General features: G+C 61.0%; 2 non-coding genes across 2 annotated transcripts; both read left to right on the top strand.

Annotated features, from left to right (window-relative positions):
* The first annotated feature begins 11,183 nt into the window (after positions 1-11,183).
* On the top strand, positions 11,184-11,302 carry LOC131863981 (5S ribosomal RNA). The gene has a single exon (XR_009362873.1). It is a non-coding gene; the product is annotated as a 5S ribosomal RNA (ribosomal RNA).
* Positions 11,303-19,030: 7,728 nt separating this feature from the next.
* LOC131863970 (5S ribosomal RNA) lies at positions 19,031-19,149 on the top strand. Its single transcript, XR_009362862.1, has one exon. It is a non-coding gene; the product is annotated as a 5S ribosomal RNA (ribosomal RNA).
* Positions 19,150-22,500: the final 3,351 nt, after the last annotated feature.

Here is a 22,500-nt window from a genome sequence, read left to right as displayed (position 1 = left end):
ATGCGGCGGGAAGGCCCCGACGGCTAAACGGAAGAGGCTGCAGGGCCGCCTCGGAATGGTCCAAGCATCGGATGCGATTGGGACGACTACCAGTGCCAACCCCTTATCCCGCGATGCGTCCGATACACAGATAGTTCCAAGGCGGCCGAGGAGCCTCACCGCATATCAATCGGGGTGCGAGGCGAGGGATGGGGCGGGAAGGCCCCAACGGCTAGACGGAAGAGGCTTCAGGGCCACCTCGGAATGGTCCAAGCATCGGACGCGCTTGGGGCGACTGCCAGTGCCAACCCCTTATCCCGCGATGCGTCCGATACACAGATGGTTCCAAGGCGGCCGAGGAGCCTCACCGCATAGCAATCGGGGGTGCGAGGCGAGGGATGGGGCGGGAAGGCCCCAACGGCTAGACGGAAGAGGCTTCAGGGCCGCCTAGGAATGGTCCAAGCATCGGACACGCTTGGGGCGACTACCAGTGACAGCCCCCTATCCCGCGATGCGTCCGATACGAAGATGGTTCCAAGGCGGCCGAGGAGCCTCACCGCATAGCAATCGGGGTGCGAGGTGGGGGATGCGGCGAGATGGCCCCAACGGCTAGACGGAAGAGGCCACAGGGCCGCGTCGGAATAGTCCAAGCATCGGACGCGCTTGGGGCGACTACCAGTGACAACCCCTTATCCCGCGATGCGTCCGATACGAAGATAGTTCCAAGGCGGCCGAGGAGCCTCACCGCATAGCAATCGGGGTGCGAGGTGGGGGATGCGGCGAGATGGCCCCAACGGCTAGACGGAAGAGGCTGCAGGGCCGCCTCGGAATAGTCCAAGCATCGGACGCGCTTGGGGCCACTACCAGTGACAACCCCTTATCCCGCGATGCGTCCGATACGAAGATAGTTCCAAGGCGGCCGAAGAGCCTCACCGCATAGCAATCGGGGTGCGAGGTGGGGGATGCGGCGAGATGGCCCCAACGGCTAGACGGAAGAGGCCACAGGGCCGCCTCGGAATAGTCCAAGCATCGGACGCGCTTGGGGCGACTACCAGTGACAACCCCTTATCCCGCGATGCGTCCGATACGAAGATAGTTCCCAGGCGGCCGAGGAGCCTCACCGCATAGCAATCGGGGTGCGAGGCGAGGGATGCGGCGAGATGGCCCCAAAGGCTAGACGGAAGAGGCTGCAGGGCTGCCTCGGAATAGTCCAAGCATCGGACGCGCTTGGGGCGACTACCACTGCCAACCCCTTATCCCGCGATGCGTCCGATACACAGATAGTTCCGAGGCGGCCGAGGAGGTGGGGGATGCAGCGAGATGGCCCCAACGGCTAGACGGAAGAGGCTGCAGGGCCGCCTCGGAATAGTCCAAGCATCGGACGCGCTTGGGGCGACTACCAGTGACAACCCCTTATCCCGCGATGCGTCCGATACACAGATAGTTCCGAGGCGGCCAAGGAGCCTCACCGCATAGCAATCGTGGTGCGAGGTGGGGGATGCGGCGAGATGGCCCCAACGGCTAGACGGAAGAGGCTGCAGGGCCGCCTCGGAATGGTCCAAGCATCGGATGCGCTTGGGGCGACTACCACTGCCAACCCCTTATCCCGCGATGCGTCCGATACACAGATAGTTCCAAGGCGGCCGAGGAGCCTCACAGCATAGCAATCAGGGTGCGAGGCGAGGGATGCGGCGAGAAAGCCCCAACGGCTAGAGGGAAGAGGCTTCAGGTCCGCCTCGGAATGGTCCAAGCATCGGACGCGCTTGGGGCGACTACCAGTGACAACCCCTTATCCCGCGACGCGTCCGATACACAGATAGTTCCAAGGCGGCCGAGGAGCCTCACCGCATAGCAATCGGGGTGCGAGGCGAGGGATGCGGCGAGAAGGACCCAACGGCTACACGGAAGAGGCTTCGGGGCCGCCTCGGAATGGTCCAAGCATCGGACGCGCTTGGGGCGACTACCAGTGACAACCCCTTATCCCACGACGCGTCCGATACACAGATAGTTCCAAGGCGGCCGAGGAGCCTCACCGCATAGCAATCGGGGTGCGAGGCGAGGGATGCGGCGAGAACGACCCAACGGCTACACGGAAGAGGCTTCGGGGCCGCCTCGGAATGGTCCAAGCATCGGACGCGCTTGGGGCGACTACCAGTGACAACCCCTTATCCCGCGACGCGTCCGATACACAGATAGTTCCAAGGCGGCCGAGGAGCCTCACCGCATAGCAATCGGGGTGCGAGGCGAGGGATGCGGCGAGAAGGACCCAACGGCTAGACGGAAGAGGCTTCGGGTCCGCCTCGGAATGGTCCAAGCATCGGACGCGCTTGGGGCGACTACCAGTGACAACCCCTTATCCCGCGACGCGTCCGATACACAGATAGTTCCAAGGCGGCCGAGGAGCCTCACCGCATAGCAATCGGGGTGCGAGGCGAGGGATGCGGCGAGAAGGACCCAACGGCTAGACGGAAGAGGCTTCGGGTCCGCCTCGGAATGGTCCAAGCATCGGACGCGCTTGGGGCGACTACCAGTGACAACCCCTTATCCCGCGACGCGTCCGATACACAGATAGTTCCAAGGCGGCCGAGGAGCCTCACCGCATAGCAATCGGGGTGCGAGGCGAGGGATGCGGCGAGAAGGACCCAACGGCTAGACGGAAGAGGCTTCGGGTCCGCCTCGGAATGGTCCAAGCATCGGACGCGCTTGGGGCGACTACCAGTGACAACCCCTTATCCCGCGACGCGTCCGATACACAGATAGTTCCGAGGCGGCCGAGGAGCCTCACCGCATAGCAATCGGGGTGCGAGGCGAAGGATGCGGCGAGAAGGACCCAACGGCTAGACGGAAGAGGCTTCGGGTCCGCCTCGGAATGGTCCAAGCATCGGACGCGCTTGGGGCGACTACCAGTGACAACCCCTTATCCCGCGACGCGTCCGATACACAGATAGTTCCAAGGCGGCCGAGGAGCCTCACCGCATAGCAATCGGGGTGCGAGGCGAGGGATGCGGCGAGAAGGACCCAACGGCTAGACGGAAGAGGCTTCAGGGCCGCCTCGGAATGGTCCAAGCATCGAACGCGCTTGGGGCGACTACCAGTGACAACCCCTTATCCCGCGACGCGTCCGATACACAGATAGTTCCGAGGCGGCCGAGGAGCCTCACCGCATAGCAATCGGGGTGCGAGGCGAGGGATGCGGCGAGAAGGACCCAACGGCTAGACGGAAGAGGCTTCAGGGCCGCCTCGGAATGGTCCAAGCATCGGACGCGCTTGGGGCGACTACCAGTGACAACCCCTTATCCCGCGACGCGTCCGATACACAGATAGTTCCGAGGCGGCCGAGGAGCCTCACCGCATAGCAATCGGGGTGCGAGGCGAGGGATGCGGCGAGAAGGACCCAACGGCTAGACGGAAGAGGCTTCAGGGCCGCCTCGGAATGGTCCAAGCATCGGACGCGCTTGGGGCGACTACCAATGACAACCCCTTATCCCGCGACGCGTCCGATACACAGATAGTTCCGAGGCGGCCGAGGAGCCTCACCGCATAGCAATCGGGGTGCGAGGCGAGGGATGCGGCGAGAAGGACCCAACGGCTAGACGGAAGAGGCTTCAGGGCCGCCTCGGAATGGTCCAAGCATCGGACGCGCTTGGGGCGACTACCAGTGACAACCCCTTATCCCGCGACGCGTCCGATACACAGATAGTTCCGAGGCGGCCGAGGAGCCTCACCGCATAGCAATCGGGGTGCGAGGCGAGGGATGCGGCGAGAAGGACCCAACGGCTAGACGGAAGAGGCTTCAGGGCCGCCTCGGAATGGTCCAAGCATCGGACGCGCTTGGGGCGACTACCGTTGCCAACCCCTTATCCCGCGATGCGTCTGATACACAGATAGTTCCGAGGCGGCCGAGGAGCCTCACCGCATAGCAATCGGGTTGCGAGGCAGATTATTGGGAAGGGAACCCCCTGGGATGCGGCTCAAGCAGTGCCCAAAGGGACTGGAATGCGGAATCACATCGAGAGACCCAAATGCTATACGAGGGCTCAAATCGAATTATCGATTTGGCCACGACATGGACGCATCGGAACGACTACCTTTGCCGAACCACTCGCAATTGCATCCATACCGAAACCAATAGACATTTCCGTTAGAGCCCTCGCATAGCATTCGGGAATCTCGCATGCCCCTCTAAATCGACCAATGCTGGCGCTCAATGAAAATCCGAGCGCTACCACCGTTCGAGCGCCAGCATTGGTCGAGTTAGAGGGGCACGGGGGAGAATGCTCCAGTCAACACCTCCCCTATATAAGTTATTTGTCCGATTCTCGCACAACCGTAGTCTGCCTCGTCGAATCAAACAACGGTCCCAGATTCCGACTTCCGTTCCGTAGAGACCCAAAAGCTAGATGGAGGCTCGCAAGAAAGAGAGTCGGCGCATAGCAATCGGGTTTCTCGAACGTTTAGGGACCGAGCTCACTTGCGGATAGGGCAAAATCCGCCAAGCAACCCAAAAGCTAGACGGGGGCTCGAATCGAATCGCCTAGGCGGCCACAACAACGACGTGTTGGATCGACTACCAGTGCCAAACCATTCAGCAAGACTAGTCTGTGTCGAGGCCGGATAGAGATTCTCAGAGAGCGCCCGCATAGCATTTAGGAGACCTGCCGCGTCCCTCACACTCGACAAATGGTGGTGCACGTTTATAAATCCGAGCGATCCCAACCCTTTCAAGCACCAACATCGGTCGAGATAGAGGGGCACGGAGGGGGCTGCGTGAGACAACACAGTCCCCTATATAAGTTATTTGTCCGATTCTCACACATCCGAAGAATGGTCATCAAATCGGACAACAGCCCAAACTTCCGACTTCCGTCCCAGAAAGCCCAAGAGCTATCTAAAACGTTCATGGCCGGAACTCGATCGCGGCTATACCAGTCCGCCAAGCAACCCAAAAGCTAGACTGGAGCTCTAGTCGAATCACCTCTGTGGCCATTGCAAGGACGTGTTGGAGCGACTACCATTGCCGAACCATTCCGCAGGTCGAGTCCATACCAAGGCCGCATAGAGATTCACGATGAGCTCCTGCATAGCAATCAGGAGACTTGCCGTGTCCATCACAATCGATAAATCCTGGTGCAAGATTTTTGCATCCGAGCGCTCCAACCAGTCGAGCACCAGCATCAATCGACATAAACGGGCACGGGGGGAGGATGCTCGAGAACACTACCTCCCCTATATAAGTTATTTGTCCGATTCTCAAGCAGCCGAAGTCTGGTCATCGAATCGGGTCAAAGACCACAACTTCCGACTTTACCCACAATGCAAGTCATCGAATCGAACATCGGCCCCCGAGTCGGACTCCATGCGTATGTCAGGTCATCGGACCCAAATTCCGCCTTCCTGCGCATGGCGGGCCATCAATATCAACTCGGTCATCGGACCCAAACTCCGCCTTTTTGCGTATGGCACGCCTTCAAATCGGTCATCGGACCCAAATTCCGCCTTCCTGTGCATGGCGGGCCATCAACATCAACTCGGTCATCGGACCCAAATTCCGCCTTTCTGCGCATGGCACGCCATCAACTCGGTCATCGGACCCAAATTCCGCCTTCCTGCGCATGGCAGGTCATCGGACACAAATTCAGACCTCGCCAATATGCCTACGTATCGAATCGGTCATCGGACCCAACTTCCGACTTCATCCATACTGTAGGGTCTTTGAGGTTGGCGCGGTGCGCTCAACCCAGGGAGTCGACCCATCGAAGCATACACCTCCCCTATATAAGCTATTTGTCCGATTCCCACACCTGTGTAGTTTGCACCTCTGACCAGGACATCGACCCCAACTTCCGAACTCGACTGCAACGACGGCACCAGCGCCTTGGTGCGCACCTTGCGACGCACAGTCCCAACATTCGCCTTCCTGCACATGGCAGGTCATCGGACCCAAATTCCGACCTCGCGAGTATGCCTACATATCGAATCGGTCATCGGACCCAACTTCCGACTTCATCCATACCGTAGGGTCTTTGAGGTTGGCGCGGTGCGCTCAACCCGGGGAGTCGACCCAACGAAGCATACACCTCCCCTATATAAGCTATTTGTCCGATTCCCACACCTGTGTAGTTTGCACCTCCGATCAAGACATCGACCCCAACTTCCGAACTCGCCTCCAACGACCGAACCAGCGCCTTGGTGCGCACCTTGCAACGCACAGTGCCAACATTCGCCTTCCTGCACGTGGCAGGTCATCGGACCCAAATTCCGACCTCGCGAGTATGCCTACATATCGAATCGGTCATCGGACCCAACTTCCGACTTCATCCATACCGTAGGGTCTTTGAGGTTGGCGCGGTGCGCTCAACCCGGGGAGTCGACCCAACGAAGCATACACCTCCCCTATATAAGCTATTTGTCCGATTCCCACACCTGTGTAGCTTGCACCTCCGATCAGGACATCGACCCCAACTTCCGAACTCGACTAAAAAGACCGCACCAGCGCCTTGGTGTGCACCTTGCAACGCACAGTGTCAACATTCGCCTTCCTGCACATGGCAGGTCATCGGACCCAAATTCCGACCTCATGAGCATACCTACTAATCGAATCGGTCATCGGACCCAACTTCCGACTTCATCCATACCGTAGGGTCTTTGAGGTTGGCGCGGTGCGCTCAACCTGGGGAGTCGACCCATCGAAGCATACACCTCCCCTATATAAGCTATTTGTCCGATTCCGACACCTGTGTAGTTTGCACCTCCGCTCAGGACATCGACCCCAACTTCCGAACTCGCCTGCAACGACCGAACCAGCGCCTTGGTGCGCACCAAAAGTGCGCACTTTTGGAGGGCACTTTTGTGCGCTCCAAAGGTGCGCACTTTTGGAGGGCACTTTTCTGCGCTCCAAAGGTGCGCACTTTTGGAGGGCACTTTTTGGAGGGCACTTTTCTGCGCTCCAAAGGTGCGCACTTTTGGAGGGCACTTTTTGGAGGGCACTTTTCTGCGCTCCAAAGGTGCGCACTTTTGGAGGGCACTTTTTGGAGGGCACTTTTCTGCGCTCCAAAGGTGCGCACTTTTGGAGGGCACTTTTTGGAGGGCACTTTTCTGCGCTCCAAAGGTGCGCACTTTTGGAGGGCACTTTTTGGAGGGCACTTTTCTGCGCTCCAAAGGTGCGCACTTTTGGAGGGCACTTTTTGGAGGGCACTTTTCTGCGCTCCAAAGGTGCGCACTTTTGGAGGGCACTTTTTGGAGGGCACTTTTCTGCGCTCCAAAGGTGCGCACTTTTGGAGGGCACTTTTTGGAGGGCACTTTTCTGCGCTCCAAAGGTGCGCACTTTTGGAGGGCACTTTTTGGAGGGCACTTTTCTGCGCTCCAAAGGTGCGCACTTTTGGAGGGCACTTTTTGGAGGGCACTTTTCTGCGCTCCAAAGGTGCGCACTTTTGGAGGGCACTTTTGTGCACTCCAAAGGTGCGCACTTTTGGAGGGCACTTTTCCTGTGCTCCAAAGGTGCACACCTAGGTGAGCACCTTCGACCACACCTTGTAGCACACCAAACTCTGACTTTCGACTTCATCCGCAATGCAGGGTCTTTGAGGTTGGCGCAATGCGCACAACCAGGGGAGTCGACCCATCAAACCCAACACCTCCCCTATATAAGCTATTTGTCTGATTCTCATACATGCGTAGCCTGCAGGAGCAATTAGGACATCGACCCCAACTTTCGGCTTCTAAACGAAAACAAGGTCTTTGAGGTTGGTGTAATGCGAACAACTAGGGGAGTCAACCCATCAAACCCAACACCTCCCCTATATAAGCTATTTGTCTGATTCTCATACATGTGTAGTCTACAGGAGCAATTAGGACATCGACCCCAACTTTTGACTTCTTAACGAAAACAAGGTCTTTGAGGTTGACGTAATGCGCACAACCAGGGGAGTCGACCCATCAAACCCAACACCTCCCCTATATAAGCTATTTGTCCGATTCTCATACATGTGTAGCCTGCAGGAGCCATTAGGACATTGACCCCAACTTTTGACTTCTTAACGAAAACAAGGTCTTTGAGGTTGGCGTAATGCGCACAACCAAGGGAGTTGACCCATCAAACCCAACACCTCCCCTATATAAGCTATTTGTCTGATTCTCATACATGTGTAGCCTGCAACAACGATTAGGACATCCACCCCAACTTCTGAATTCGTCTGCGTTGACCACACCAAAGGTGCACGCCTTGGTGCTCACCAAAATCCGACTTCCGACTTCTTCTGCTATGCGGGGTCTTTGAGGTTGGCGCAGTGCGCACAACCAGGGGAGTCAACCCACCGAATGCAACACCTCCCCTATATAAGCTATTTGTCTGATTCTCATACATGCGTAGACTGCAGCAATGATTAGGACATCCACCCCAACTTTTGACTTCTTAAACAAGACAGGGTCTTTGAAGTTGGTGCAGTGCACACAACCAGGGGAGTCGACCCATCAAACGCAACACCTCCCCTATATAAAGCTATTTGTCCGATTCTCATACGTGTAGTCTGCAGCAGCGATTAGGACATCGACCCCAACTTCCGAATTCGTTTGCATTGACCGCACCAAAGGTGCACGCCTTGGTGTGCACCCTGGAGTGCACTTTGGTGCTCACCTCGGTGCACACTTTGGTGTGCACCTCGGTGTGCACCAAAGGTGCGCACCTTGGAGCGCACCAAAGGTGTACACTTTGGAGCGCACCACATAGGGTCTTTGAGAGGTTGGCGCAGTGCGCACACCAAGGTGGGTGTTGAGGTGCGTGCCGAGGTGGGTGGGTGCTAGGGTGCGCTCCATGGTGGGTGCCAGGGTGGGTGCGTGCTAGGGTGGATTCCAAAGAGGGTCATAGGGTGGGTGCCAAGGTGGGTTGGTGATATAGTGGGTTCAAAGGTGGGTACTAGGGTGGGTTCCAAGGTGGGTCACAAGTTGGGTGCCAGGATGCGTGGGTGTTAGGTTGGGTGCCAAGGTGGGCTCCTGCGTGGGTGGGTGCTAGGGTGGGTTTCAAGGTGGACGCGAGGGCGGGTGCCAAGGTGGGTAACAAGTTGGGTGTTAGGATGGGTGAGTGCTAGAGTGGGTGCCAAGGTGGGTGGGTGCTAAGGTGGATGCCAAGGTGGTTCACAGGGTGGGTGGGTTCTAGGGTGAGTTCCAAGGTGGGTCACAGGTTCAGTGCTAGGGTGGGTGTCAAGGCGGGTGTCGAGGTGCCTGGGTGCTAGGGTGTGGATGCCAATGTGGGTCATAGGGTGGGTACTAGGGTGGGCTGCAATGTGGGTGCCAAGGTGGGTAACATGCTCGGTGGGTTCTAAATTGGGTGCCAGGGTGGGTGTGCACCCACCTTGCCCGAGGTGGGTGCCAAGGTGCCAGTGTGGGTGGGTGCTAAGGTGGATGCCAAGGTGGGTGAGAAGGTGGGTGATAGGTTGAGTGGTAGGATGGGTGGGTGCCAAGATGGGTCACAGGGTGGGTGCAAGGGTGGGTAGGTGCTAGGGTTGGTGTCAGGGTGGGTGGGTGCTAGGTTGGGTTCCAAGGTGGGTGCGAGGGTGAGTGTCAAGGTGGGTCACAGGTTAGGTGCTAGGATGGGTGAGTGCTAGGGTGCAAAGGTGCCAGGGTGGGTGCTAGGATGGGTCGATGCTAGGGTGAGTGGCAAGGTGGGTCCACAAGTGTCAAGGTGGGTGCCGAGGTGGGTGCCAAGTCGGCGACTGCTATGGTGGATGCCAAGGTGGGTCACGGGGTGGGTGCCAAGTTGCTAGGTTGGGTTCCAAGGTGGGTGCCAACGTGGGTGCTAGGGTGCGTGGGTTAAAGGGTGTGTCACAACGTGGGTGCCAGGATGGGTGCGCACCCACACTGGCCAAGACGGGTGCGGGTGCAAGGTTGGGTTCCAAGCCCGGTCACAGGCTGGGTGCTAGGATGGGTGGGTGCCAAGGTGGGCACCAGGGTGGGTGCACCCACCCTGGCCAAGGTGGGTCACGGGGTGGGTCCTAGGGTGGGTAACGGGGTGGGTACTAAGGTGCGTGCCAAGGTGGGTCATAGGGTGGGTGCCAAGGTGGGCACCAGGGTGGGTGTGCACCAACCCTAGCCAGGGTAGGTCACGGGGTGGTTGTCGGGGTGGGCGTCAAGGAGCCAAGGTGGGTGGCAAGTAGCCAAGTTGCGTGCCAAGGTGGGTGTCGGGGTGGGTGCCAAGGATCCAAGGTGGGTGCCAAGGAACCAAGGTGGGTGTCTGGGTGGGTGCCGAGGTGGGAGCCAGGGTGGGTCCCAAGGTGAGTGCAAAGGTGGGTGCCAGGGTCAAGGTGAGTGCCAATGTGGGTTCCAAGGTGCCAGGGTCAGGGTGAGTGCCAATGTGGGTTCAAAGGTGCTAAGTTGGGTGCGAGGTTGGGTGCGAGGGTGGGTGGGTGCCAAGGTGTGCTAGGTGGAAGCCCGGGTGGGTCGGCATCCCATGGGTGTCGAGTTGGGTGCCTGATGGGTGCTTCTTGTCAAGTTTTAGTCGTCGGGACTCATTTCGAGCCTTAGAGGTCGTTTCTTGTCCGGTTGCCCTGTCTTCGACCTGGGAACCCAATTTTGGTCCTCGGGTCCCATTTTTTTTTGTCTCGCATCCCACTTTTGGCCTGTGGCCTTTTCGGGGTCGATTCTCGTTTTGGGCATCAGAGCATGTTTCTTCTCCTAAAACCCAATATTTGTTTATTAAGTCTCGGAACACATTTTTGTTCTCGTGGACCCATCATGGGTCTTGGAACGCATTTGTGGTCCTTGGGTCCCATTTTGCATCCCGAAACTTGTGTTTTGGTGCTTGATCCCTATTTTGGGTGCCCACCTTGCACCAAGTGCGCACCCGGGGCAAACCGAGCGCCTTGGTGCACCGGGGCAAGATCGAGCGTGCACCCGAGGCGCCCCGAACATGCACCAAGGTGCACTCGGCCCACATGTGAGCGCAGGTCGTTGCGCCCGAGGTGGTGTGTGGGCACCGCGTTGCAGACGGGACACTGCACGCACACGACGCCCCCTCCAGGTGCACGCACGTAGGCCGGGCCGGGTGCACACCCGACGCCCTAGCAAGGTGCGCGCACCCGGGCAGGGCTCACACTTGGCGAACGGGGCGCACTTCGCGAGGGAGGGTGTGCACCTCGACGGGGGTGGGTGGCCGGGGTGGATTCGCACGTGGGTCGCGGTTTGCTAAGTACACACTGCGACAAGCTCATAACGGGTGCGATCATACCAGCGTTAGTGCACCGGATCCCATCAGAACTCCGCAGTTAAGCGCGCTTGGGCCGGAGTAGTACTGGGATGGGTGACCTCCCGGGAAGTCCCGGTGTTGCACCCTTTTTTAGTTTTTCGCCGGGCGTCGCAATGCTATTTGAATAAACCTTTTGCCCGTTTGCGTTCTCGTCGGGGCCGGGCCGGGCCGGGGTGCGCTGCCCGCACTACCGCGCGCGCGGGGGCGACACCGAGCGCGCACCCGAGGCGCCCCGAGCACACAGGCCACGGTGCAACCCGGGCGTTGTGCGCGCACCCCGGTGCGCCCGAGGTGCTGCGCGCGCACCCAGGTGAAATCGGTGTGCACCTCGGCCAGTGCGCGCTCGGTCGAGTCGCGCACGTTGGCCAAGGTGCACGGTGATGTTTCTTACTCTAAGGTTCCGCACCAGACGCCCGGGACAGGTGAGCGAAGCTGGGCGGGGCCGGGTGCGCGGCCGGGGCAGGTGCACGCAGCTGGAGAGAGCTTTGGAGCACACTTCGGAGCGCACCAATGATGCGCTCCATTCAAAAGTTTCCTGAAAAGGCAAAAAAAGTTGAGATTATAGAATTTCCCACTTGAGAGATTGTAAAAAAAAAAAATTTAAAATGAAGGAAACGCGGGTGCCAAGGTGTGCGCAGCCCAGCCAAGGTGTGCGCACCAAGGCGCCCACCCTGGCGAAGGTGCACGCAAGGTGCGCACCCGAGGCAAACCGGACAATTAACCCAACTTTCGACTTCGCGCGCACCTTGGAGCGCACTTCGGAGCGCTCCTTGGTGCGCACCAATCTTGGGCACCTCGGAGTGCACCATGGCGCCCACCAAGGTGCGCACCCGGGGCAAACCGAGCTCCGACTTCGTGCGCACCTTGGAGCGCACGAAAGGTGCGCACCATGGCGCCCACCAAGGTGCGCAGCCCAGCCAAGGCGTGCGCATCAAGGTGCGCACCCTGGCGAAGGTGCGCACCCGGGGCAAACCGAGCTCCGACTTCGTGCGCACCTTGGAGCGCACAAAAGGTGCGCAACCCAGCCAAGGTGTGCGCACCCCGGTCAAACCGAGCTCCGAATCGTGCGCACCAGAGGTGCACGCCATCGTGCGCACCTTGGAGCACACTTCGGAGCCCTCCTTGGTGCGCGCCGATGTTGCGCACCTCGGAGCGCACCCGGGGAAAACAATGCAATTAACCCGACTTTCGACTTCGTGGGCACCTCGGAGCGCTCTCGGGTTCGCACCTCGGAGCACACCGAGGTGCCCACCCTGGCGAAGGTGCACGCGAGGTGCGCACCCGGGGCAAACCGGGCTCCGACTTCGTGCACGCCGCACCTTGGAGCACACTTCGGAGCGCTCCTTGGTGCGCACCAGGGCGCGCAACCCAGCCGAGGTGCCCACCCCGGCGAAGGTGCACGCGAGGTGCGCACCCGGGGCAAACCGGGCTCCGACTTCGTGCACGCCATGGTGCCCACCGCGGCGAAGGTGCACGCGAGGTGCGCACCCGGGGCAAACCGGGCTCCGACTTCGTGCACGCCGCACCTTGGAGCACACTTCGGAGCGCTCCTTGGTGCGCACCATGGTGCCCACCAGGGCGCGCAACCCCGCCGAAGGTGCACGCGAGGTGCGCACCCGGGGCAAACCGGGCTCCGACTTCGTGCACGCCGCACCTTGGAGCACACTTCGGAGCGCTCCTTGGTGCGCACCATGGTGCCCACCAGGGCGCGCAACCCCGCCGAAGGTGCACGCGAGGTGCGCACCCGGGGCAAACCGGGCTCCGACTTCGTGCACGCCATGGTGCGCACCGCGGCGAAGGTGCGCACCCGGGGCAAACCGGGCTCCGACTTCGTGCACGCCGCACCTTGGAGCACACTTCGGAGCGCTCCTTGGTGCGCACCAGGGCGCGCAACCCAGCCGAGGTGCCCACCCCGGCGAAGGTGCACGCGAGGTGCGTACCCGGGGCAAACCGGGCTCCGACTTCGTGCACGCCGCACCTTGGAGCACACTTCGGAGCGCTCCTTGGTGCGCACCATGGTGCCCACCAGGCCGCGCAACCCAGCCAAGGTGTGCGCACCAAGGTGCACGCGAGGTGCGCACCCGGGGCAAACCGGGGTCCGACTTCGTGCACGCCGCACCTTGGAGCACACATCGGGGCGCTCCCGGGTTCGCACCGGCGTTGCGCACCGTGGTGGGCACCTCGGAGCACACCAAGGTGGGCAGCGAGGTGCGCACCTTTGATGCGATGCCTTCACTAATTTCCATAAAAGGCAAAAAAAAAACGAGATTTTAAAATTTCCGTTTTGAAAGATAGTGAGAAAAAGGGAATGCTGGTGCCATCTTGAGCCCGCCCTGGTGCGCAGCCCAGCCAAGGTGTGCGCACCAAGGTGCCCACCCTGGCGAAGGTGCGCGCCCGGGCAATTAACCCAACTTCCAACTTCGCGCGCGCCAGGGTGGGAGCGCACCCAACAACCGGGCCTGGGAAGAGCCAATGCGAGAAACCCCACCAAACGCTCTGACAAAAAAAGAGGGGGCGCTCCAGTAACCCCGCTTCGGAGCGCACCCTGGGCAAACCCAGCCAAGGTGCCCACCCCGGCCAAGGTGCAGGCGAGGTGCGCACCCGGGGCAAACCGGGCTCCGACAACGTGCACGCCGCACCTTGGAGCACACTTCGTAGCGCTCCCGGGTGCGCACCTCAGAGCACACCAAGGTGGGCAGCGAGGTGCGCACCTTTGATGCGCTGCCTTCACTAATTTCCAGAAAAGGCAAAAAAAAAAGGAGATTTTAAAATTTCCGTTTTGAAAGATAGTGAAAAAAACGGAACGCGCGTGCCATCTTGAGCCCGCCCTGGTGCGCAGCCCAGGTAAGGTGCCCACCCTGGCAAAGGTGCGCACCCGGGCAATTAACCCTACTTCCGACTTCGTGCGCGCCAGGGTGGCAACCGGGCCTCGGAAGAGCCAATGCGAGAAACCCCACCAAACGCTCCGACAAAAAAAGAGGCGGCGCTCCAATAACCCCGCTTCGGAGCGCAGCCGGGGCAAACCCAGCCAAGGTGCCCACCCCGACGAAGGTGCACGCGAGGTGCGCACCCGGGGCAAACCGGGCTCCGACAACGTGCACGCAGCACCTTGGAGCACACTTCGAAGCACTCCCGGGTGCCCACCGGCGTTGCGCACCGTGGTGGGCAGCGAGGTGCGCACCTTTGATGCGCTGCCTTCACTAATTTCCAGAAAAAGGCAAAAAAAAATGAGATTTTAAAATTTCCGTTTTGAAAGATAGTGAAAAAAAAGGAACGCGGGTGCCATCTTGAGCCCGCCCTGGTGCGCAGCCCAGGCAAGGCATGCGCACCAAGGTGCCCACCCGAGGTGCACACCCGGGGCAAACCGGGCTCCGACTTCGTGCAGGCCGCACCTTGGAGCACACTTCGGAGCGCTCCTTGGTGCGCACCATGGTGCCCACCAGGGCGCGCAACCCAGCCAAGGTCTGCACACCAAGGTGCCCACCCCGGCGAAGGTGCACGCGAGGTGCGCACCCGGGGCAAACCGGGCTCCGACTTCGTGCACGCCATGGTGCCCACCGCGGCGAAGGTGCACGCGAGGTGCGCACCCGGGGCAAACCGGGCTCCGACTTCGTGCACGCCGCACCTTGGAGCACACTTCGGAGCGCTCCTTGGTGCGCACCATGGTGCCCACCAGGGCGCGCAACCCAGCCAAGGTGTGCGCACCAAGGTGCACGCGAGGTGCGCACCCGGGGCAAACCGGGGTCCGACTTCGTGCACGCCGCACCTTGGAGCACACATCGGAGCGCTCCCAGGTTCGCACCAGCGTTGCGCACCTTTGATGCGCTGCCTTCACTAATTTCCAGAAAAGGCAAAAAAAAACGATATTTTAAAATTTCCGTTCTGAAAGATAGTGAAAAAAACGGAACGCGGGTGCCATCTTGAGCCCTTCCTGGTGCGCAGCCCAGGCAAGTTGTGCGCACCAAGGTGCCCACCCTGGCGGAGGTGCGCGCCCGGGGCAAACCGGGCTCCGACTTCGTGCACTGCATGGTGCCCACCAAGGCGCGCAACCCAGCCAAGGTGCCCACCGCAGCGAAGGTGCACGCGAGGTGCACACCCGGGGCAAACCGGGCTCCGACTTCGTGCACGCCGCACCTTGGAGCACACTTCAGAGCGCTCCTTGGTGCGCACCAGGGCGCGCAACCCAGCCGAGGTGCCCACCCCGGCGAAGGTGCACGCGAGGTGCGCACCCGGGGCAAACCGGGCTCCGACTTCGTGCACGCCATGGTGCCCACCGCGGCGAAGGTGCGCACCCGGGGCAAACCGGGCTCCGACTTCGTGCACGCCGCACCTTGGAGCACACTTCGGAGCGCTCCTTGGTGCGCACCATGGTGCCCACCAGGCCGCGCAACCCAGCCAAGGTGTGCGCACCAAGGTGCACGCGAGGTGCGCACCCGGGGCAAACCGGGGTCCGACTTCGTGCACGCCGCACCTTGGAGCACACATCGGGGCGCTCCCGGGTTCGCACCGGCGTTGCGCACCGTGGTGGGCACCTCGGAGCACACCAAGGTGGGCAGCGAGGTGCGCACCTTTGATGCGATGCCTTCACTAATTTCCATAAAAGGCAAAAAAAAAACGAGATTTTAAAATTTCCGTTTTGAAAGATAGTGAGAAAAAGGGAATGCTGGTGCCATCTTGAGCCCGCCCTGGTGCGCAGCCCAGCCAAGGTTTGCGCACCAAGGTGCCCACCCTGGCGAAGGTGCGCGCCCGGGCAATTAACCCAACTTCCAACTTCGCGCGCGCCAGGGTGGGAGCGCACCCAACAACCGGGCCTGGGAAGAGCCAATGCGAGAAACCCCACCAAACTCTCTGACAAAAAAAGAGGGGGCGCTCCAGTAACCCCGCTTCGGAGCGCACCCTGGGCAAACCCAGCCAAGGTGCCCACCCCGGCCAAGGTGCAGGCGAGGTGCGCACCCGGGGCAAACCGGGCTCCGACAACGTGCACGCCGCACCTTGGAGCACACTTCGTAGCGCTCCCGGGTGCGCACCTCAGAGCACACCAAGGTGGGCAGCGAGGTGCGCACCTTTGATGCGCTGCCTTCACTAATTTCCAGAAAAGGCAAAAAAAAAAGGAGATTTTAAAATTTCCGTTTTGAAAGATAGTGAAAAAAACGGAACGCGCGTGCCATCTTGAGCCCGCCCTGGTGCGCAGCCCAGGTAAGGTGCCACCCTGGCAAAGGTGCGCACCCGGGCAATTAACCCTACTTCCGACTTCGTGCGCGCCAGGGTGGCAACCGGGCCTCGGAAGAGCCAATGCGAGAAACCCCACCAAACGCTCCGACAAAAAAAGAGGCGGCGCTCCAATAACCCCGCTTCGGAGCGCAGCCGGGGCAAACCAAGCCAAGGTGCCCACCCCGACGAAGGTGCACGCGAGGTGCGCACCCGGGGCAAACCGGGCTCCGACAACGTGCACGCAACACCTTGGAGCACACTTCGAAGCACTCCCGGGTGCCCACCGGCGTTGCGCACCGTGGTGGGCAGCGAGGTGCGCACCTTTGATGCGCTGCCTTCACTAATTTCCAGAAAAAGGCAAAAAAAAATGAGATTTTAAAATTTCCGTTTTGAAAGATAGTGAAAAAAAAGGAACGCGGGTGCCATCTTGAGCCCGCCCTGGTGCGCAGCCCAGGCAAGGCATGCGCACCAAGGTGCCCACCCGAGGTGCACACCCGGGGCAAACCGGGCTCTGACTTCGTGCAGGCCGCACCTTGGAGCACACTTCGGAGCGCTCCTTGGTGCGCACCATGGTGCCCACCAGGGCGCACCCGGGGCAAACCGGGCTCCGACTTTGTGCACGCCGCACCTTGGAGCACACATCGGAGCGCTCCCAGGTTCGCACCAGCGTTGCGCACCTTTGATGCGCTGCCTTCACTAATTTCCAGAAAAGGCAAAAAAAAACGATATTTTAAAATTTCCGTTCTGAAAGATAGTGAAAAAAACGGAACGCGGGTGCCATCTTGAGCCCTTCCTGGTGCGCAGCCCAGGCAAGTTGTGCGCACCAAGGTGCCCACCCTGGCGGAGGTGCGCGCCCGGGGCAAACCGGGCTCCGACTTCGTGCACTGCATGGTGCCCACCAAGGCGCGCAACCCAGCCAAGGTGCCCACCGCAGCGAAGGTGCACGCGAGGTGCGCACCCGAGGTGCACACCCGGGGCAAACCGGGCTCCGACTTCGTGCACGCCGCACCTTGGAGCACACTTCAGAGCGCTCCTTGGTACGCACCAGGGCGCGCAACCCAGCCAAGGTGCTCACCCCGGCGAAGGTGCACGCGAGGTGCGCACCCGGGGCAAACCGGGCTCGGACTTCGTGCACGCCGCACCTTGGAGCACACATCGGAGCGCTCCCGGGTTCGCACCAGCATTGCGCACCTTTGATGCGCTGCCTTCACTAATTTCCAGAAAAGGCAAAAAAAAGAAAAAAATGAGATTTTAAAATTTCCGTTTTGAAAGATAGTGAAAAAAACGGAACGCGGGTGCCATCTTGAGCCCGCCCTGGTGTGCAGCCCAGGCAAGTTGTGCGCACCAAGGCACCCACCCTGGCCAAGGTGGGTCACGGGGTGGGTCCTAGGGTGGGTAACGGGGTGGGTACTAAGGTGCGTGCCAAGGTGGGTCATAGGGTGGGTGCCAAGGTGGGCACCAGGGTGGGTGTGCACCAACCCTAGCCAGGGTAGGTCACGGGGTGGTTGTCGGGGTGGGCGTCAAGGAGCCAAGATGGGTGGCAAGTAGCCAAGTTGCGTGCCAAGGTGGGTGTCGGGGTGGGTGCCAAGGATCCAAGGTGGGTGCCAAGGAACCAAGGTGGGTGTCTGGGTGGGTGCCGAGGTGGGAGCCAGGGTGGGTCCCAAGGTGAGTGCAAAGGTGGGTGCCAGGGTCAAGGTGAGTGCCAATGTGGGTTCCAAGGTGCCAGGGTCAGGGTGAGTGCCAATGTGGGTTCAAAGGTGCTAAGTTGGGTGCGAGGTTGGGTGCGAGGGTGGGTGGGTGCCAAGGTGTGCTAGGTGGAAGCCCGGGTGGGTCGGCATCCCATGGGTGTCGAGTTGGGTGCCTGATGGGTGCTTCTTGTCAAGTTTTAGTCGCCGGGACTCATTTCGAGCCTTAGAGGTCGTTTCTTGTCCGGTTGCCCTGTCTTCGACCTGGGAACCCAATTTTGGTCCTCGGGTCCCATTTTTTTTTGTCTCGCATCCCACTTTTGGCCTGTGGCCTTTTCGGGGTCGATTCTCGTTTTGGGCATCAGAGCATGTTTCTTCTCCTAAAACCCAATATTTGTTTATTAAGTCTCGGAACACATTTTTGTTCTCGTGGACCCATCATGGGTCTTGGAACGCATTTGTGGTCCTTGGGTCCCATTTTGCATCCCGAAACTTGTGTTTTGGTGCTTGATCCCTATTTTGGGTGCCCACCTTGCACCAAGTGCGCACCCGGGGCAAACCGAGCGCCTTGGTGCACCGGGGCAAGATCGAGCGTGCACCCGAGGCGCCCCGAACATGCACCAAGGTGCACTCGGCCCACATGTGAGCGCAGGTCGTTGCGCCCGAGGTGGTGTGTGGGCACCGCGTTGCAGACGGGACACTGCACGCACACGACGCCCCCTCCAGGTGCACGCACGTAGGCCGGGCCGGGTGCACACCCGACGCCCTAGCAAGGTGCGCGCACCCGGGCAGGGCTCACACTTGGCGAACGGGGCGCACTTCGCGAGGGAGGGTGTGCACCTCGACGGGGGTGGGTGGCCGGGGTGGATTCGCACGTGGGTCGCGGTTTGCTAAGTACACACTGCGACAAGCTCATAACGGGTGCGATCATACCAGCGTTAGTGCACCGGATCCCATCAGAACTCCGCAGTTAAGCGCGCTTGGGCCGGAGTAGTACTGGGATGGGTGACCTCCCGGGAAGTCCCGGTGTTGCACCCTTTTTTAGTTTTTCGCCGGGCGTCGCAATGCTATTTGAATAAACCTTTTGCCCGTTTGCGTTCTCGTCGGGGCCGGGCCGGGCCGGGGTGCGCTGCCCGCACTACCGCGCGCGCGGGGGCGACACCGAGCGCGCACCCGAGGCGCCCCGAGCACACAGGCCACGGTGCAACCCGGGCGTTGTGCGCGCACCCCGGTGCGCCCGAGGTGCTGCGCGCGCACCCAGGTGAAATCGGTGTGCACCTCGGCCAGTGCGCGCTCGGTCGAGTCGCGCACGTTGGCCAAGGTGCACGGTGATGTTTCTTACTCTAAGGTTCCGCACCAGACGCCCGGGACAGGTGAGCGAAGCTGGGCGGGGCCGGGTGCGCGGCCGGGGCAGGTGCACGCAGCTGGAGAGAGCTTTGGAGCACACTTCGGAGCGCACCAATGATGCGCTCCATTCAAAAGTTTCCTGAAAAGGCAAAAAAAGTTGAGATTATAGAATTTCCCACTTGAGAGATTGTAAAAAAAAAAAATTTAAAATGAAGGAAACGCGGGTGCCAAGGTGTGCGCAGCCCAGCCAAGGTGTGCGCACCAAGGCGCCCACCCTGGCGAAGGTGCACGCAAGGTGCGCACCCGAGGCAAACCGGACAATTAACCCAACTTTCGACTTCGCGCGCACCTTGGAGCGCACTTCGGAGCGCTCCTTGGTGCGCACCAATCTTGGGCACCTCGGAGTGCACCATGGCGCCCACCAAGGTGCGCACCCGGGGCAAACCGAGCTCCGACTTCGTGCGCACCTTGGAGCGCACGAAAGGTGCGCACCATGGCGCCCACCAAGGTGCGCAGCCCAGCCAAGGCGTGCGCATCAAGGTGCGCACCCTGGCGAAGGTGCGCACCCGGGGCAAACCGAGCTCCGACTTCGTGCGCACCTTGGAGCGCACAAAAGGTGCGCAACCCAGCCAAGGTGTGCGCACCCCGGTCAAACCGAGCTCCGAATCGTGCGCACCAGAGGTGCACGCCATCGTGCGCACCTTGGAGCACACTTCGGAGCCCTCCTTGGTGCGCGCCGATGTTGCGCACCTCGGAGCGCACCCGGGGAAAACAATGCAATTAACCCGACTTTCGACTTCGTGGGCACCTCGGAGCGCTCTCGGGTTCGCACCTCGGAGCACACCGAGGTGCCCACCCTGGCGAAGGTGCACGCGAGGTGCGCACCCGGGGCAAACCGGGCTCCGACTTCGTGCACGCCGCACCTTGGAGCACACTTCGGAGCGCTCCTTGGTGCGCACCAGGGCGCGCAACCCAGCCGAGGTGCCCACCCCGGCGAAGGTGCACGCGAGGTGCGCACCCGGGGCAAACCGGGCTCCGACTTCGTGCACGCCATGGTGCCCACCGCGGCGAAGGTGCACGCGAGGTGCGCACCCGGGGCAAACCGGGCTCCGACTTCGTGCACGCCGCACCTTGGAGCACACTTCGGAGCGCTCCTTGGTGCGCACCATGGTGCCCACCAGGGCGCGCAACCCCGCCGAAGGTGCACGCGAGGTGCGCACCCGGGGCAAACCGGGCTCCGACTTCGTGCACGCCGCACCTTGGAGCACACTTCGGAGCGCTCCTTGGTGCGCACCATGGTGCCCACCAGGGCGCGCAACCCCGCCGAAGGTGCACGCGAGGTGCGCACCCGGGGCAAACCGGGCTCCGACTTCGTGCACGCCATGGTGCGCACCGCGGCGAAGGTGCGCACCCGGGGCAAACCGGGCTCCGACTTCGTGCACGCCGCACCTTGGAGCACACTTCGGAGCGCTCCTTGGTGCGCACCAGGGCGCGCAACCCAGCCGAGGTGCCCACCCCGGCGAAGGTGCACGCGAGGTGCGTACCCGGGGCAAACCGGGCTCCGACTTCGTGCACGCCGCACCTTGGAGCACACTTCGGAGCGCTCCTTGGTGCGCACCATGGTGCCCACCAGGCCGCGCAACCCAGCCAAGGTGTGCGCACCAAGGTGCACGCGAGGTGCGCACCCGGGGCAAACCGGGGTCCGACTTCGTGCACGCCGCACCTTGGAGCACACATCGGGGCGCTCCCGGGTTCGCACCGGCGTTGCGCACCGTGGTGGGCACCTCGGAGCACACCAAGGTGGGCAGCGAGGTGCGCACCTTTGATGCGATGCCTTCACTAATTTCCATAAAAGGCAAAAAAAAAACGAGATTTTAAAATTTCCGTTTTGAAAGATAGTGAGAAAAAGGGAATGCTGGTGCCATCTTGAGCCCGCCCTGGTGCGCAGCCCAGCCAAGGTGTGCGCACCAAGGTGCCCACCCTGGCGAAGGTGCGCGCCCGGGCAATTAACCCAACTTCCAACTTCGCGCGCGCCAGGGTGGGAGCGCACCCAACAACCGGGCCTGGGAAGAGCCAATGCGAGAAACCCCACCAAACGCTCTGACAAAAAAAGAGGGGGCGCTCCAGTAACCCCGCTTCGGAGCGCACCCTGGGCAAACCCAGCCAAGGTGCCCACCCCGGCCAAGGTGCAGGCGAGGTGCGCACCCGGGGCAAACCGGGCTCCGACAACGTGCACGCCGCACCTTGGAGCACACTTCGTAGCGCTCCCGGGTGCGCACCTCAGAGCACACCAAGGTGGGCAGCGAGGTGCGCACCTTTGATGCGCTGCCTTCACTAATTTCCAGAAAAGGCAAAAAAAAAAGGAGATTTTAAAATTTCCGTTTTGAAAGATAGTGAAAAAAACGGAACGCGCGTGCCATCTTGAGCCCGCCCTGGTGCGCAGCCCAGGTAAGGTGCCCACCCTGGCAAAGGTGCGCACCCGGGCAATTAACCCTACTTCCGACTTCGTGCGCGCCAGGGTGGCAACCGGGCCTCGGAAGAGCCAATGCGAGAAACCCCACCAAACGCTCCGACAAAAAAAGAGGCGGCGCTCCAATAACCCCGCTTCGGAGCGCAGCCGGGGCAAACCCAGCCAAGGTGCCCACCCCGACGAAGGTGCACGCGAGGTGCGCACCCGGGGCAAACCGGGCTCCGACAACGTGCACGCAGCACCTTGGAGCACACTTCGAAGCACTCCCGGGTGCCCACCGGCGTTGCGCACCGTGGTGGGCAGCGAGGTGCGCACCTTTGATGCGCTGCCTTCACTAATTTCCAGAAAAAGGCAAAAAAAAATGAGATTTTAAAATTTCCGTTTTGAAAGATAGTGAAAAAAAAGGAACGCGGGTGCCATCTTGAGCCCGCCCTGGTGCGCAGCCCAGGCAAGGCATGCGCACCAAGGTGCCCACCCGAGGTGCACACCCGGGGCAAACCGGGCTCCGACTTCGTGCAGGCCGCACCTTGGAGCACACTTCGGAGCGCTCCTTGGTGCGCACCATGGTGCCC

This window comes from Cryptomeria japonica, unplaced genomic scaffold (assembly GCF_030272615.1).
Source record: "Cryptomeria japonica unplaced genomic scaffold, Sugi_1.0 HiC_scaffold_74, whole genome shotgun sequence".
Taxonomy (NCBI): Eukaryota; Viridiplantae; Streptophyta; class Pinopsida; order Cupressales; family Cupressaceae; genus Cryptomeria; species Cryptomeria japonica.
The sequence above is the reverse complement of the archived record's forward strand: the minus strand, read 5'-3'. Positions and strand labels throughout refer to the sequence as shown.